This window comes from Oryctolagus cuniculus, chromosome 2, assembly GCF_051225735.1.
Source record: "Oryctolagus cuniculus isolate XC-2025 breed Fujian yellow rabbit chromosome 2, ASM5122573v1, whole genome shotgun sequence".
NCBI classification, from domain to species: domain Eukaryota; kingdom Metazoa; phylum Chordata; class Mammalia; order Lagomorpha; family Leporidae; genus Oryctolagus; species Oryctolagus cuniculus.
This window is the reverse complement of record NC_142868.1, coordinates 125,124,896-125,142,216: the sequence shown is the minus strand read 5'-3', so window position 1 is coordinate 125,142,216 and position 17,321 is coordinate 125,124,896. Positions and strand designations below refer to the sequence as shown.

General features: G+C 38.3%; 1 long non-coding RNA gene across 2 annotated transcripts in view; it reads right to left on the bottom strand.

Annotated features, from left to right (window-relative positions):
* Positions 1 to 1,517: 1,517 nt before the first annotated feature.
* Positions 1,518 to 17,321, bottom strand: part of LOC149128040 (uncharacterized) — a 109,340-nt gene continuing 93,536 nt past the window's right edge. For both annotated transcript variants that reach the window (XR_016229669.1, XR_016229670.1), the window contains exon 4: positions 1,518 to 1,856. This is a non-coding gene — a long non-coding RNA (uncharacterized LOC149128040). The remainder of the gene's footprint in view (positions 1,857 to 17,321) is intronic.

The window sequence follows — 17,321 nt, the reverse complement described above, 5'->3', positions numbered from 1 at the left end:
TGTTCAAGGCATAACATTCTGTACTAGATTCCCCAAAACCCATGTCCTTGTCACATAATTTATACAATCATTCTATCCCAATAGTTTAGAATCTTAATTCAGTATTAATTCTAAACTCCAAAGTCCAAAATCTCATGTGATACTCAAACCAAACTCTTCCAGCTGTAAAACTGTAAAAATCTAAGTGTCATTGAATGATGGGCTAGGCACAGGGCATACATGTCTATTACAAAGGAGGGTAACAAGCAGAAAGAATTAAACAGAAGAAAGCAAGATAAAACCTAGTACAGTAAAAATGTAATCCTAAATCTTCATCACCAACACCTGGTGAACACTATGTCAAGGTCTAGGCTCCCAAGAGATTAGGGAATCCCCAACTCCTAAGGTTTTTCTGGTCTCAGCCCAAGTTCTATTTCTCACATGTTGGAGTCTTCTTTCTGAATTGCACTATTAGGGACTGTCTGTTCTGATCCTACATTTCTGCTTGAAATGGCCTTAGTGGGGACAACTTGCAGTGGCAAGTCTCTCCCTAGGTCCCTGGTTTGTCCAAGACTTCCTTTGAAATCTAGGAGGAGACCTCCATTGCTCATGGTCTTGCTCACACATAGCTGCACTCTGGGGCTGCATGCAGGTGTCTGTGGCTTTCCTGGTGGTAGTGGCAGATTGCTGGCCACTTTACCTTCCTGGGATCCCTGTACTGACTTCACTCTGACATCATCACTGTGTATCACTCCATCAGGCTTTCCATGCATGGCAACACAATTCTTTCTGACATCCTAGAGTTTCATTTGAGATTACAGGGAGGCTGCTGTGAACACACAGCTCTTTTAATCCCGATGTCTGCAAACCCAGCATCATGTGCATGAAACCACATTTCTGCCATCTACATTACCTGTGGTTGGGCCTGCTTGAACTGGGGATGGTGCAGCCTTTGAGCACTTAGCAGACAAGACATAATCTGGGCCGGCGCCGCGGCTCAACAGGCTAATCCTCTGCCTTGCGGCGCCAGCACACCGGGTTCTAGTCCCAGTTGGGGCACCAGATTCTCTCCCTCTTCCAGGCCAGCTCTGTGCTGTGGCCCGGGAATGCAGTGGAGGATGGCCCAAGTGCTTGGGCCCTGCACCCCATGGGAGACCAGGAGAAGCACCTGGCTCCTGCCTTGGGATCAGCGTGGTGCACCGGCCTCAGCGTGCCGGCTGTGGCAGTCATTTGGGGGGTGAAGGAATGGAAAAAGGAAGACCTTTCTCTCTGTCTCTCTCTCTCACTGTCCACTCTGCCTGTCAAAAAAAAAGAAATCTGGAGTTGATGCTGGTGAACTGTGCCCATGAACCTCTAGGGTAAAACCACATCCATACACGGTCACTATTGAGTACTTATATACTGATACACGTACTCTGGTCAGTGGTTTTTAAGGATGATAAGGAATATAGATCAAATATGTTTGGTAAATTGGTAATAAGAATATTTGTGTAAGAGGTGTGTAGACAAACTTTTCTAAATGAGCAAAATCTATGAAGATATTTGTGTCTTGTGACTGGTCAACAAACATAATATCAGCTCAAATTGGCCACAGCACTGCTTTGGGTGTTTCTGGGAGTAAGTTCTGATTGAGAATTATTTTATCCAGTGTTCTTTAAGAATAGCTGATTAGCACATTTTCCTCCACAGAGTAGACCTAGCCAAGTGAATTGAAAGCTTAAAAAAAAAAAAAAAAGACTTGTTACCCTGTGCAACAGAGAACTCTTCTGTAGGAAATGTTTTCATATTTTATCTGCCACATCCTTTTCTGGTCCCCTTGACATTCTCTTTATACTCAAACTGGAACACTGGCTCTCCTGGGAATCCAACCTGTAGGACTTCAGAATAAAACAGCAGCATTAGCTCTCCCGGACCTCCATTCTGATGACCAGCTTCACATATTTTGGGCTTGCCAACCTTCATAACTGTGTCAAACAATCCCTTATAAAAAACAAATAGGTAGGTAGGTAAATAGATAGATTGTTCTGTTGCTCTAGGGAATCCTGATTAATATATATTTTGGTTGGAAAAATTGAAAAATTTTTGGATGGTGTGTTTAAAGTAGGATCTTTATAAGTGGCATATAATTTTGAATTTTTTTTTATTTGACAGGTAGAGTTACAGACAGTGAGAGAGAGATGCAGAGAGAAAGGTCTTCCTTCCATTGGTTCACTCCCCAAATGGCTGCCACGGCCGGCGCTGCACCGATCTGAAGCCAGGAGCATGGTGCTTCTTCCTGGTTTCCCATGCTGGTGCAGAGGCCCAACCACTTGGGCCATCCTCCACTGCCCTCCTGGGCCACAGCAGAGAGCTGGACTGGAAGAGGGGCAGCCGAGACTAGAACCCAGTGACCATATGGGATGCAGATGCTGCAGGTGGAGGATTAACCAAGTGAGCCAAGGCACCGGCCCCGATAATTTTGATTTCTTATTGTTACTTAAGTACTGTATGTTCACTCTTGCCTAACCTGGCGAATTTTGAATGCTTCCCTATTCCCTGTTCCTGAAGGCATAGAAGTACACTCATCTGTTTTCAAGTCTGTTTGTAGAGATTGATGGGTAAAGAAAGCTAATCTGAAAATTCAAAGCTAAAAATTTCCTGACTCATAATCACCCTACATCAGACTCCACACTGAACACAGTTGTATTTTTCTACCATATTTAACGCTCATGTTCATATAAGCAATAGAAAATTGGCAAAGCTGGAAAGAAGAAATATTTCCTGTTCTATCAATTACTATGATCAGTAGATATCTAGGTTTCTTTAGATTATTATTTAGCACAGTAAAAAATCATAAATAATATATAACTTAGAGTCAAATTGAGTGGAGTTCTAATGTACATTGAGAAATTTGCTTAAAAACTGTGCTTTATACAATTATAGATATGAGATTTAAAGTAGAACCCATCCTACTGGTACCTGGTAAATATGAAATAATCTGAAGTATACATAATCACTATTTGATCATGTGCCATAAAGCAAATTTTACAGTAATAGTATCCATTATTATAATTTTTATCAGTGGTAGTATCACTGTATATTCAATTGTTTATTTTCCTACTTAGCATGATAATAAGATATTTTTAAAAGATTTATTTATTTTATAAGAAAGTCAGTGTTATAAGGAGAGACAGAAATTTAGAAAGAGATCTTCTTTTTGTTGGTTCACTCTCCAAATGGCCACAAAAGCTGGAGATGGGCCATATTGAAGCTAGGATCCAGGAGCTTCTCCTGGGTCTCTCATGATTTCAGGTGCCCAAGCACTTGGGCTTTTAGCCGTTGCTTTCCCTAGCACATTAGGAGGAAGCTGGGTCAAAAGTGGATCAGTGGGGAATCAAACCTGAGTCCAAAGGGATAAAATTGTTACAGGTGGCAGCTTAACCTGCTATATTGTAGCACCAGCCCTGATAATAAAATATTTACTAATAGCTCTAAAAATAAAGTTACAGGATATACACTCCCCAAAAGCTTGCAACATCCAGAACTGCAGCAGACAGAAGTCAGGAGCCAGGAACTCAGTCTGGTTTTCCCATATGAGTGATAGGAATCTAAACAATCAAGCTGTAACCTGTGGTCGCCCAGAATGTACATTATCTGAAAAGGTGGAATTGGAAGTGGAGCCAGGCCTAGAATCCAGCACTTTAACATGGGATATGTAAGTCTTAACCCCTGCACTAAATGCCCACAATCACAGCTCTTTCTGTTGAGAGAGAGGGAGGTAGGGAGGGAAAGAGAAAGAAGGAAAGAGAGAGAGTGCGAGCGAGAGCAAGAGAGAGGAAGAGCACATATGTGTGAGAATTCACAAAAATAGGATATATAAGTGTACTTAAAAAGTTCATGGAGAGTACATGTTATGAAAAAAAAATTGGGAATTTTTAAAATTGCAATGAAATATCTCATAATTCCTTTATTCCATAACCTTTTGAAGTGTTCTTATATATGATAATCCTAAACTTTTGTTTTTCCAGATTTTCATGTCAATACCTTTAGATAGGTATGAAGAATTTTTACTGCAGAAGTACAGGGGATTCCTTTAAAGGAAGTTCTTTATGATATTACTGATTTAATTTATTTTTTGGTCTTCTGCATTGAACATTCTCATTTATATTAACTTTTACCCTTATTGAGTGATCATAATGGGATATATCTCTGTGGGAGGATTAGATCAGATATATACATGTTTGCAATTACATATATATTGCCAAGTTTTATTTCTGAAAGTCTGTCCATTGTATTCTCCACCAAGCAAGTATGTGCATTTCCTTATCTTCACAAAATTGCTGGCATTTGCCAGTAGTGATGTTTTGAATCACTGCTACTCATCCTAGGAAATAGGGCTACCAGTATGAAAAATAATCATCTGTCTGCTGTGAACTAAAATTCTAATTAACAGATTTTCAAAAAGAATATAGGGTTCAATGATGTATAAGAATTCTAACAAGTTCTCTAGGAGAGGGAAACACATGCAGAGGAGGATGACATCCAAGAAACAATTGCTAATATCTATTATTATTACTAATCATTATATTTGTGCTGAGGATCCACCTTCTGAGAATTATCCTAGTCACTATAAATGCTGGTAAAAAGCAGTGTGTTCTTGATCACAGTCTCTCCCTTCTCCCCTCTATATTTCTTGTTTTATCCTACTCCAAAGGAAATCTCTCATGGCAAAAAGTCAGTTTGTTTCAAAACAAATTGCATGGCTTCAGGCAAGTGAAAGTTGAGTGGCTTACTATTTGCAGAAATGACTAGACACCAAACATTGGGCAAGGACTGGTATTTAGAATGAGAATGAATTATCTATTATAATCATTGTGATTACACTAAAAGTTCAGCAGGGAAATTTCAAATATCTGTATTTGTCTATCTGCTCATGGCTTATTCCTTTGATCACCATGACAAGTATTTGCAGTACTCACTGATGTTCTATTTTCAATGTGGTTAATGTGGAAATAAGTTTTCTTTTGACTTCCTTTGCCAGGGCAGAGCACTGTTGATGGAAATATTCCACCAAGTTATAAGGTTTTCCTTGGCACTTATATTAGTAATGTACTATGATGTAATTTCATTATCTATACTGTGAAAAATTTATGCTTCTCAATAATACTAAAAAATAGTTAGTCTGAAATCTGATCAGGAAAAACAAAATGTGTGGATAGCGTTTGTGGCATACTTTCTACTTTTGCCCACATTATTAAATATTCTTAATCATGTTGGATTGAAGAAATTATTAATATATTCTAGTGTTTTTCTTTTGCTAAATTCTAGTGCTAAGTTGATTAGATGTCTTTAATTCATCCTCTCAAGATATAAAATATAGTTCAACAGGAGTTTTTATTCAAAGATGTTTTAAGTTATGTAAAACTTAGCTGAAATTATCAAAGATCATAATGTCCATATTTAGAATTTAATACTCCAAATAATTTCATAAAGATCACATTTATGTTACAAAACAGTCTATATTATTCTGTTTTGTAATATTATTTACTAATTATAAATACATTTTGCCTGAAAAACACTTTATTGTTTAATGCAGTTAGCCTTTGCATTCTGTCATTGCACATGTTAATTGCTATTTATCAATTATTTAAGAAATTTAAGATTATTAATATTTGAGTTTTCATTAAATTATGCTCTTTAATTTAAGACCCAATTTTTACTGCCTTTAATTTTTTAGGGAAAAAACACTTGAAATGTAATTGAGTGAACTTCCAAGAGACTTTCACTCTATAAGATACACTCTATATGATACAATCTATATAGAATGCCCAAGCTACTTGAAATGAATATGCGATACTACTATTTCAAAAGAAACTACTATTTCAAAAGATTCAAAAGAAAGCTTTGTTTTCATTATTGACTGTGTTATGATGATTAGATACCATCATACCTACTCAAGGTCTAGGCTGAGATTTAATTTCTTGAGTAAAATGTGGACAAATTATGATACTAGCATCTAAACTTGGTGCAAATACAAACCGGACATCAGAAAACAGTCTTGTCCACACAAAATTTATGAGATTTAGGAGATCACCCCTAAAGTCAGAAACACCATGAAGAAAAACATTTGCAAACATGATCACATTATTACATTTCTTCATACTAATTTGGTGATAAAACTTCATCAATATCTATGAGAAATAATGGATATTTTGAAGATGACTTATTTATTTGAAAAGCAGCGTGACAGAAAGGAACACACACACATACACAGAGAGAGAGAGAGAGAGAATTTTCCATCTGCTGGTTCACTCCCCACATGGCCACAACAACACTCCCAGGGTTGGGGACCAGACAAAGCCAGGAGCTAAGGTCCCCATCATGATCCTCCCATGTGAGTGGCAAGGCCCATCTTTTGGTGCTTTCCCAGGCATATTAGCAGGGAGCTGGACTATCAACAGAACAGCCAGGACTCCAGTAAGCACTCCCATGGAGGATGCCAGCACTGCAGGTGGCAGCTTCACCCACTGCATCACAACATCAACCTCAATAATGGAGTTTTTAAAGTCATGGGATATTTGTCACATTTTAATATTTAAAATAGTCTATATTTTAATAAATTTTTAAAAATTTATCTGGAAAACAGAGACAGAAGCAGAAGCCAGAGAGAAATTTTTCATCTACCAGGTTTACTTCTCAAATGCCACAAATGCCCAGAGATGTGCCTAGTCAAAGCCAGGAACCCAGAACTCCATCTGGGGTTCCCATGTGGATGGCAGGGACCCAGGTCAGCCATTATCTGTGGCCTTCCAGGATGCCCATTGTCATGAAGCTGAATCAAAAACAGAGCAGTCAGGACACCAATATAAGATGAGGGCATCCCTACTGGCATCTAAACAGCCTGACAAAATACCTGCCCCACATGGTTTATATAAGTCATTTGAATGCTTGATCTAACTTAGTCCATAGTAATTCTAAAGGCAGAAAGAGAGTGAGAGATCTTGGATGAGAGATCTTTCATCCACTGGTTCATTCCTCAAATGCCCACAACAGGCAGGTCTGGGCCAGGCTGAAGCCAGAAGCCAAGAACTCCATCTTCCCCATGTGGGCAGCAGGATCACAAGCAATTTAGACCATTATCTGCTGCCTCCTAGGCACGTTAGCAGGAAGCTGAACCAGAAATAATACAGCCAAAAATTGAACCAGGAACTCCAATACAGGATGCAGGTGTCCCAGACAGCAACTTTATCTGCTGTGTCAGTCACCCATCCTAACAACTCCGAATTAATATAATTTCTTAATGAAACTTTGAATATTTAACAATATTAAATATTTAATAGGATGGATTAACAAATTTTATTACCAAAATAATTAGCTTTTACTATGTAAACTCTGGCTATATCTGGTATCTTTTAGAACTCTGTCTTTTTTTTTTTTTTAACAGCCAGAGTTAGACATTGAGAGAGAGAGAGAGAGAGAGAGAGAGAGAGAGAGAGAGAGAAAGGTCTTCCTTTTGCAGTTGGTTCACCCCCCCAAATGGCTACTATGGCCAGTGCATTGCTGCTGACACACTGTGCAGATCCGAAGCCAGGAGCCAGGTGCCTCCTCCTGGTCTCCCATGCAGGTGCAGGGCCTAAGCACTTGGGCCATCCTCCACTGCACTCCGGGGCCACAGCAGAGAGCTGGACTGGAAGAGGAGCAATGGGGACAGAACTGGCGCCCCAACTGGGACCAGAACCCGGGGTGCTGGCGCTGCAGGCAGAGGATTAGTCAAGTGAGCCGTGGCACCGGCCAGAACTGTCTTGAATTCTATTCATGAGCAATTTTTCTTAAGAAAAATTGTTGTACTTATACTTTACCTTCTATTTTCTTGAGATGGAAAAAAGGTACAGCAAGATTATGAGAGAAGTAGGTTGCTGCTAGAATAAATGTTGGACAGAATCAAATCATTTTAAAATAAAAAAGGAGGAAGAAACAATTCTTATACTACAGTCTTATCTACTTCAGAAAAGGATTTGGTTTGCTGTTTAGCCTTAAAATTCCCCTTGTTATGCACTTTAGGAAGATCCACTATGTTCTTCAATATGTATGTGATAACTCAGTGTGATCCTGGCAAGTTACTTAGCAACTCTGCCATGCCTCTGTTGGACCAACCATAAAATAAAGGTAGCAGTAGTAATTTCCTATTATGTAGAATCCTTGCGAGAATTACACTTCCTGTTATGATAAGGTCACTGAAATGACTACATTTTAGGTGTCCATTAAATATAGATATGATTAATAATTATGTTGATAATGCTCTTTATAATTCACAGAGTGTTTAAACATAGAGACACCTAATTTTGGTTCTGTTTGTCAATTTGATTCAATATTTTTCCAAATTAGAAGTAAGAGACTTTATAAATTTTATAGGAAGAATGATGACAATGCAAAGATTGATTTGATTCACTGATGCCACATACACGTGTTGAAATGTTGCACCATACCACATAAAATGTACATGTACTATACATTAAGCAAACATTTTTTTTAAAAAGTCTATAGCCTAATACCTGGTTCTGTGATTTGTTGATTGCACATGACAATAGGGAATTCACAGATGTGCAAAAACCTAAGGATGTTACTATGGAAAGGGTATCTTCGTCTCTACCCTGTGATTCTAATCTATTTACACAAATCTTTACAAGTGGAGTTTTCTTGGCTAATGGGGTCAGAGAAAGAGGTGCTGTGATAGATGTTAGGTCATATAGATGGCATTGTTGGTTGGATGCAATGTGTTAGAAGATGAGGAGGGGGCTGTTCTGCAAGGAATGCAGGGCCTTTTGAAAGGAAAGGGAAAAGACACACATCCTCCCACAGACTCCAGAAAGGAAGGCTTGAGGTACCGTTTTAGCTCCCTGAGACCCATGTTGTAGTTCTAACCTATGTAGCTGTAAGATAAAAATTGTGTTGTAAACCAGTACCTTTGTGTTAATTTTTTTAAATGTAGGAATGGAAAATAAGTACAGTAAAAAAAGTCTGCTCAAGATCCACCACTGAGTATATCAGATTTTGTAAAGGTGTAATGGAAATGTTGTTTTTGAATATCTGAGAATGCTCTATTTTCAATGCTCCAGCCAAAACAGGTCTGACAATCGATGGCAGACCAAATGTTAATGGAGTAAAGCTTCCCTCATGTGGAAGCAGAGAAAATGTCTGAAACCAAAATAATAGGTTGCACATTTTGAAAATTTCACCTTAAAGAAAACCTCTGGTAAGTTCAGCAAGTTCTGTGGGCTGTCAAGGGAATCATTAGTAGCATGAAAGAATCCCCTAGTGAAACTGGAATAGAGATATGGCAGGTGAATGAGTTTGGATAATATGTATGAAGGCAATAGATGACAAGGAGGTTGTATTCCTAAACAGACTCTTTCCAATAAGAGACAGTAATAACTCCAGTAAGGGGACTATTCTCACCCTTCAATCACTGTTCCTCCTTTTCTGGATAGAGGCTGGAAAAGCACTGAAGCCTCTGCTTCCATTTCTAGCCTGTCCTGCTATTTTCAGTATTTCCATTCTACTATCTTATGTACAGAACAAGCGAGAGGATCTGATCAAGTGTCCTTCAGAGAAGACCCATCATAACCAGTGAACACATTCTCCTTCATGTTCCACCTCCCCCCCACACACACTCACAGAACATTGGGATTCTTAATAATTCATCATAATCAATATTCTGTGTTTCTGGCTAAAGTCTAGCTATTGACAGGTAACAAGAGCATTTGTCAATGGTGTTTTTCAAAAGTGAAATAAAAACAAAATTATTGTTGAATACATTTCAACAGCTGTACTAGCATCATAGGGAAGTTCAGACACTGAGTAAATATGCACAGAGTTGAATATGCATCAAATGTAGGTCGGCCACTCTTACAGGCAACAAAAGCAAAACTAGCTTCGGACTATTGTTTCCATGGAAACTTGAAGTCACTGCAATTGTCAGCCTTATGTAAGGCTCTGCCTTGAAAACTCTGTATTAGAATGGCAGCATCAGATAGTTGAGAATATTTTGAAAGAACATATGTTTTAGACTTTCAGAGTATAGATTTAATACATTTAATCTTTTGCCATTATTATAGCCTAAACATCTCTCCTATCTCTGCCATCTGTATTCCTCCTTTGTTGAAGAAAGTCACAATCAAAATGGTCTTGTGATCATCATCTAACCAGATTCTATTTCTGAACTTGTCTCAGTCTAACTAATATTGGACTTTGGAGAAAAAGTTTCTTTTTTTTTTTAAAGATTCATTTTATTTATTTGAAAGGCAGAGTTCCAGAGAGAGGTAGAATCAGAGAAAGAGGTCTTCCATCTGCTGATTGACTTCCAAAATGGCTGCAACTGCCAGCACTGAGCTGATCTGAAGCCAGGAGGCAGGTGTTTCTTCCAGGTCTCCCACGTGGGTGCAGGGGCCCAAGGACTTGGGTCATCTTCTAGTGCTTTCTCAGGCCATAGCAGAGAGCTTCGGATCAGTGCGATGCGCTGGCCGCAGCGGCCATTGAGGGGTGAACCAACGGAAAAAAGAAGACCTTTCTCTCTCTCTCTCACTGTCCACTCTGCCTGTCAAAAAAACTTTTTTATTCTAGTTTATTTCTTATAAAATATACATTATATTATTATTATCTATAGCCACCCTACCCTGAAACAGAACCCTAGAATTTCTTTTTTGGGAAAAATTAATTTTTCAAAGATTGATTTATTTATTTGAAAGGCAGAGTTACAAAGAGCAAGACGCAGAGAGAGAGAGAGAGAGAGAGAGAGAGAAAACTTCCATCTGCTGGTTCACTTCCAAAATGGCTACAATGGCCAGAGCTGGGTCAATCGGAAGCCAGGAGCCAGGAGCTTCCTCTGGTTCTCCCACATGGGTGTATGGGTCTAAAGACTTGGACCATATGCTGTTGCTTTCCTAGGTGCATTAGCAGGGAGCTATGCTGCAGCACAGGCCCCAGACAATGTATGTATTTTTAACATTATACACTTTTAATTTAGGTGCATTTTTATCTCTACAGATAACCGCTATCAAAATATCCTTAGTATTCTATACCTATAGAAACATTAAATATATTTTATTGTATATATATTCAGTTTTATAATTTTATATTTACTCATCTATACTATACCATGGGCCCTGTTACTCTATGAGTATGCATCTATTAATAGCTCCAGGCCTATTAGAAATTTTGTAGTGTATAATTTCGCTTTAAGTTATGAATTGCCTGAAATATGCAAATTAAGACAGATCTTAATATCCTTTCATTGCATGTTTTATTTCTTCCAAACATGTCTGCTCTAAACTCTCAAATAGCACAAATATCCATAAAAATAGAGCAATTGAGTTCAAGTGGAGACTTCATGTGGTCAATTAAGCAGTGAGTTTTTTTAAGCTTCCAAATAGCCTTAAACTGAGAATGTTTTATTAAAGTGATTATTTTACTTTTAATGGCTGAAATATTTCTAGGCCTTGAAAGCATATCCATTCCTTAAGAGCTCCTTAGAGAGAATGAGTGACCTTTATCATCAAAGCACTAAATGAGAATACCATTGGCATAGCAGTATTATCATAAAGCAAATTTAGAAACCAGATTTCTGAAAGGGCATGGAATTGGCATAATGGAAAAGGCCAAGGATGAGTCCTTGTGGAATTTTCCCATGTATTGAAGATAATGCAGATCGACTGGAGTGAACCAGTTTCTTCCTATAGGAATCTGCAACAAATTGAGCATGGGGCTATGAAAATACGGTATCACTGCAGAGGCCCTTCTATAGCCATGCATATAGGTTATTATGCCTTAAATCTTCTTCAACAGATAGTACCAGGTCCAGATTGATGCATTCCACTCTAACCATTCCTTAACTCCTTCTCAGTGATCTGTCAATGAAATGCAATACAGTTAGTTGATTGTAGAACATAAAGTTCAGGTCATTATCATGTGAATATCAAGCACTGAGTTTAGAGGTGTAATGTGAAACTTTTACACCAAAAATATGATGAACTTTGTGATAATAACTTGATGGTGTTTTAAATGCACAGAAAGGCATAGTACAGAATGTAAATCATAACATAATCTTTCCCTTTTATTTTCTTACAAATAAACATGTTTGTGCGTGCACACACACACACAAGATTAGAACAATAGGCCAAAAAATCCAGTTTTTTTTCTATGTGTCTGTAATCACCAAGGTTATGAAATAGAAATAGAATATAGGAACAGCTAACTGAGAGTTTCTATAAAAGTAGCCTACAACTAAAGTTTTCCAGTGACACTATTTCTAAAATATTGGTACTGGGAAATTTTAGAAGTTTATTAATCAAGGCTTAATATGCATTATACTGCATAATGAAAACATACTTTAAAAGGATAAAGTGTGGCCGGCGCCGTGGCTCACTAGGCTAATCCTCCACCTTGCGGTGCCGGCACACCGGGTTCTAGTCCCGGTCGGGGCGCCGGATTCTGTCCTGGTTGCCCCTCTTCCAGGCCAGCTCTCTGCTGTGGCCAGGGAGTGCAGTGGAGGATGGCCCAAGTGCTTGGGCCCTGCACCCCATGGGAGACCAGGATAAGTACCTGGCTCCTGCCATCAGATCAGTGCGGTGCACCGGCCACAGCGCGCGGGCAGCGGCGGCCATTGGAGGGTGAACCAACGGCAAAGGAAGACCTTTCTCTCTGTCTCTCTCTCTCTCACTGTCCACTCTGTCTGTCAAAAAAAATAAAAAAAAAAAGGATAAAGTGTGTGATATGTGAACATTTGAATAAATGATTTATAGGTTGTATGTATCAATATATGGATTTATAAAAAATATTCAAAATGAGTAGAAATTCAGGTAAATTTACAGATAAGGTAACATAAAGTAAGTAAGGAAGGAAGAAAGTAAAGGAAGAAGGGAGGGAAGAAAGCAGAGAACAAAAGAGAAAGGGAAGTATCATTGTATCCTTAGAATTGTATCTCAGAATTACATTGAATCTGTTCTACATGTTAGTATCAAATTAACATGACAGTTGATGAGAATTGTGTTGTGGTAATTATCATGCATTTGCTGTGACCCTGAGAATCTAAGTTATTTAAAGATTCCTTTAAGAATAAATAATTAAAAATGCTCATTTGATAATTAAAAGTTCTAGGAAGAGAGCTGTTCAAATCAGTTAGATCCTTCCCTCCTTCCCTCCTTCCCTCCTACCGCCTCGCCTCGCCTCGCCTCGCCTCACCTCGCTTCACCTCGCCTCGCCTCCCCTCACCTTTCTTTAAGACCTTCCATCTGTTGATTCACTCCACAAATGCCTGCAATGGCAGAGGCTTGGCCAAGTTGATGCCAAATGCCAGGAACTCAATCTTGGCTTCCTATGAGTGACGGGGACCCAAGTACTCAAGCCGTGAACAACTGCATTCCAGGGTCTCCATTGGAGGGAAGCTGGAATTAGGAGCCAGAGAAAGGCATCAAACTAAGCTCTTTAATAAGATAATCATAGGTGTCTTAACTTTTTTAACTTTTAAAATATTTATTTATTTACTTGAAAGTCAGAATCACAAGAGAGAAAGGGAGAGACAGAGAGCTCTTGCATAGAGTGGTTCACTCCCCAAATGGCCACAATTGCTGAGACTGGGCTAGCCTGAAGCCAGGAACCAGAAGTTTCATCTGGGTATCCCACATGGGTGCAGAGGCCCAAACACTTGGGCTATCTTCTGTTGCTTCCCCATGCTCATTAACAGGGAGCTGGATTGGAAGGGGCAGCTGGGATTCAAACTGGTGCCCATATGGGATGCCAGTGCTGCAGAATGAGGCTTAACCCACAACACCAGAGTGCTAGCCCCCACAGGTGTCTTAACTTCTAGGCCAAACATCGGCCCCTTAGTTAGATCTGGATACTTTAAATGCCCACTATTTTTTTGTATAGTGCCTAAATCTTCATTTTTCATAACTTACTTTTTTTTTATCAAATTAGACAGTTTTACACTGAATGAGACAAAAGGAAACTTCAATCACCAATAGTTTACATATAAGCTTGATTCCAGTCTTAATGAAAAGAAGTAGAACAAAAACAAAAACCCTTAAGAAAGCTTCCATATTACACTCCCATTTTGTGAACTGGCAGCTGTGACTGCTCCTTAAATCTTTGATTGTCTGCTGCTCTCTGTGTAACAGGCTATAAATCACACAAAACCCACAACTATAACTCACTGAAGGGGATGCAAAGACAGGTATACACCATTAGTCACCTGTTGTGATACACGGAACCAGTTTTTAAACGTAAACTGCAGACATCCTGACCAATACAGCAACATAAGACATTCACACCACTGACTAGTGACGACCATAATGCAATGACATGAGGGACTGTTTGGAAACACCATGGCACCAACTCCTAAGAGAACAACTACTCTACTTGAAATTCACAGCTGGTGAAATGATGCCGACTAATTTAATTGTGAAAAACTCTAAGTTCTACTTGGTATGCAGCCAGATATGTGAACACAACCACAGAAAAGGTTAATGTCAGTTAAATTCAAGAAGAGCATGAGATGGAAACTGAACTCTGTCATATTTTTTAAAAGTACATACTATTTGTTGTGGTATCCTCAACTATTGCCCCTAACTTTATGCTATCATAGAACTACAATAAAGTCATCACACTGTGGGTTATGTGAGAGTGTGCATATGCTATTAAAACCAGGAGTCGTTTTATATACTGCTAAATATACTTGATTTCTTGATTTTTCTAAAGAAGTATGAAAAAACTTTATCCTTTCATTCACACAAAAGCCTTTTTATTTTTTGTCTGTATTTATGCTTAAGTATTATCCTCCTTCTAGTTTTTGCCAATTGGACTGGCACATTATTATTTTGCTTTTCATGTATCATTTCAACTGGGAGACCAATTAATCTATATAACAATTGTTAGTCACTCAGGTTTCTCTGTTGGAGGTACTAATACATGTTACAGTGAGTTTTTTTTTCCATTTGAAGTATTCTATGCATTTTCTTTTTCTGTTGGCTTACATTAACTCCTTTCATCCTTTTGCTATTAATTCTTGTTTGAGGTAATACCAATTCTTAGAATCTGTATTTGACAACTTTGCTTATATTATTCTCCTTTTATCTATATATGATTCATTTCTTAGTATAATAATACAATTCATCAGATGTTCATTTACAATTTGCATTTTGCTATCTTGTTTTTATTTAATAAAAACTCCCAAGTCCACAGTCAAAAATTTATTTTCCAAAACCACAGGGAATCTATGGTATTCTAGTTTTGCATTTGTTCTTATTTTCTGGGTATTTGATGTAGAATTTAAATATTATAAAGAAAGATATTATTCTTAATATGTATGTTATCTTTATTTTTTTCTGACATTTTTTGTTGGAGCCCATCTTCTTTGGCCAATATTGGCTACTTCTACTTTATGTATTAATTTTTAGATTGACCTGCTGTTTTCATGTCTATATTATTATTACTTCAAAGAAAAAGCTTTGGGGGTTGTATAATTTATCATATTTTTTTATCTCTTGTTAATTTATATTCATAATAATTTCGATGATATTTTTATCTCTTGTTAATTTATGTTCATAATAATTGTATCTGTTTCATACTTTTTAGAATCTATTATAATTACTCTTTATATCCTTGATATTGGATGACTATGTGAAGGATGTCCATTGAGGCAAGTGCTTGGGCTAGTGGTTAAGACTCGGGTTAGGACACCTGCGTCTCATTTGCTGTGCCTTAATTTGATTCCTGGCTTTATTGAGTTCACTGTTAGGCTCAGTCTTTTGATTCTAACTGCCTGCTAATCTAGACCCTGGAAAGCAGTAGTGAAGGCTCAAGTAGATGGGTTCCTGAAACCTATGTGGAAATGTGATTTGAGGTCCCTGCTCCTTCTCCTGGTGTGATACAGTCATCTGGGTGAGTAAATTAGCAGATGGGAGCTCTTTGAGAGAGAAAGACGGGGGTGGGGGGGGAGAACAGAGAGAGTGCTTCTGAGTCATGAGTAAGCAAATTAAAATATTTAAAATTTTTTAATCATGTTTAAAGATTCATTTTATTTATTTTAAAGGTAGAGTTACAGAGAAGGAAAAAGAGAGACAGAGAGAGAGGTCTTCCATCTGCTGGTTCACTCCCCAAATGGCCACAATGGCCAAGGCTGGGCCAGGCCAATGCCAGGAGCCAAGAGTTTTTCCTGGTTATCCACTTGGATGCAGGGGCCAAAGCACTTGAGCCATCCTCTTCTGCTTTCCCAGGCATATTATCAGGGAGCTGGATTCTAAGTGGAGCAGCTGGGACTTGAACTGGTGCCCTTGTGGGATGCTGGCTATATAGGTGGGTGGCAACTTAACCCATTATGCAACACCACCAGTCCCAATTTCCATCATTTTTAACATATGTAAGCATGTAAGGCTATACATTTCTCTTGAGGTACATTAATAAAATTTCCCTGCAAATTTCTTTTGTTAGCTAAATTTTATCCCTACAAAATATGAACACAATTTTATTATAATTATTATGTAACCAATTACATGTTGTTAAGATCCAAATTTTCTTCTTTTAAAATTACTTTTCTGCTTTGACTTTTACAGTTTTTAATCTTTTAACATTTGAATTATAAAGTGCTTGCAATCTGTAAATATTCCATGAGCAAAAATAGCTGCATAATTTTAAGTGTAGGATATAGAGTTCCACATCTTTTCATACTTATAGTTGTGATGTGCAGCTATTCCTTATATTTTCTATAGATTTGTTCTACTATTAATTATTTTTCACTTTTAAAAAAGATTGTTTCACTTATTTGAAAGGCTGAGCAATAAGAGAAGGATGGAAGGAGGGAGGGAGGGACGGAGAGAGAGGGGGGTGAGAGAGGGGAGATCATCCATCCACTGGTTCACTCCTCAAATGCCTGTGATGCACAGCTCTGGAACAGGCTGAAGCCAGGAGCCAGGAGGACCATTCTAGTCTCTCACATGGGGTGTGGGGGCCCAAGCATCTGGGGCATCTTCCACCGCCTTCCTAAGTGCATTAGCAGGAAGCTGGTTCAGGAGCCAAACTGGTACTGTGATATGGGATACTAACGTTGCCCAAGGTGGCTTAACCCATTGCACCACAGTGGTGGCCTTGCAACTACATTAAAGAAGAGTGTTAGAATTCCTAAAATTCTTGTTTCATATATTCCAAATTATATTGGTCTTATACAATTAAATATATTCATATAAACTGAATGTTCAATCCAAGATTAACAAAAACTTTAAGACAGAAACAATAGAAATGAATGAGCCCACATTATGAGAAGTAGTAAAAGGGCAAAGCCCATCATAATAAACTTACAGCAGATAATCAGGTTT